This window comes from Pygoscelis adeliae, unplaced genomic scaffold (genome assembly GCF_000699105.1).
Source record: "Pygoscelis adeliae isolate BGI_AS28 unplaced genomic scaffold, ASM69910v1 Scaffold718, whole genome shotgun sequence".
Lineage (NCBI taxonomy): Eukaryota > Metazoa > Chordata > Aves > Sphenisciformes > Spheniscidae > Pygoscelis > Pygoscelis adeliae.
This window is the reverse complement of record NW_008825299.1, coordinates 359,946-361,043: the sequence shown is the minus strand read 5'-3', so window position 1 is coordinate 361,043 and position 1,098 is coordinate 359,946.

The window sequence follows — 1,098 nt, the reverse complement described above, 5'->3', positions numbered from 1 at the left end:
CAGCGTGTGGCGCGGGCTCCTCCCCCCCAGCCTGTGCCGAGAGCAGCTTCTGCTTGTTCTTAAAATAAAGCCGGGAGCAGCAGGCGGTAGCGGCCGCCCATCCCTTAGCCTGCTCCTCGCCACCCTCGCAGCAGGATCCGGCTACCGGCGGGGACCCGTCTGCTTGTCCCTGCCTGGCACATGGTGGGTTTGGGACCCGGCTGGATCCAGGGACTCCCTGGCGGGATGGGCTGGTCCTGGGAGCGTCGCCCAACCTGGCTTGCTGCATGCTGGGGGTTGGGAGAGCCCTGGGTGGGCCTGATCCTCCTGGGTGCCCGGTGCTGAGCCTCGGGAAGAGGCAGGAGGACGGATCCAGCGGCAGTCAGGGTCGCTGGAGGGGACACCACGGGATGGCTGGCACTGCGGGGCTGGGCATGCCCCAAACCCCCTTGGGTGGGAACATCACGCTCCGTGGCCACAAGGGATGGAGCATCCCGGGAGTGGCGTGGTCCATCGGCCACCAGCCCAGGCACCCGGTGACAGTCCTTCCCGTGGCCAACCGGTCCGTGGAAGCCCCTAAACTGCCATCTCAGGGCTGCTCCGGCCCCTTCCCTGCGGCGGGCAGGGTTGGTACCCGATGTTCAGACTGGGATGCTCTCCCGTGCCACTGAGGCTTCCCATCCCCGCTCCGTGGATGCGCATCCCCCCCATGACCCAGAAACGATGCTCCCTGGGTTCAGTCTGGTTTTCACTCGAGCCCATCAGTGTTTTGCAGAGCAAACACTTCCGTAAAGGATGCTTTGAATTTTTTGCGCTGGGGTTTGGTGCAGAGCCCGGCTCCGCTCGGCTCTGCCCGCTTGCGTGCGGAACAAAAAGAAAGTGTCTGACACCCAAAATAGCTCCATCCCCCCCCATCATCGGCAGCCCCGGCGCCGCGGGTGCTGCAATATGAAAAGGTCTTTTCGTACCGGAAAATGATGTAGGTGCTGCTTTGCCTCCTCCCAGTCTTAGTTGTAGGTGTTGGGTTAAGGCCAGCTCAACCCCGCAGCAAACCCACCCTGAGACGGTGGGGTCCCAGCCAGCCGTATCCTGGCGCCAGGCCTGGGTGGGGTGGGACCG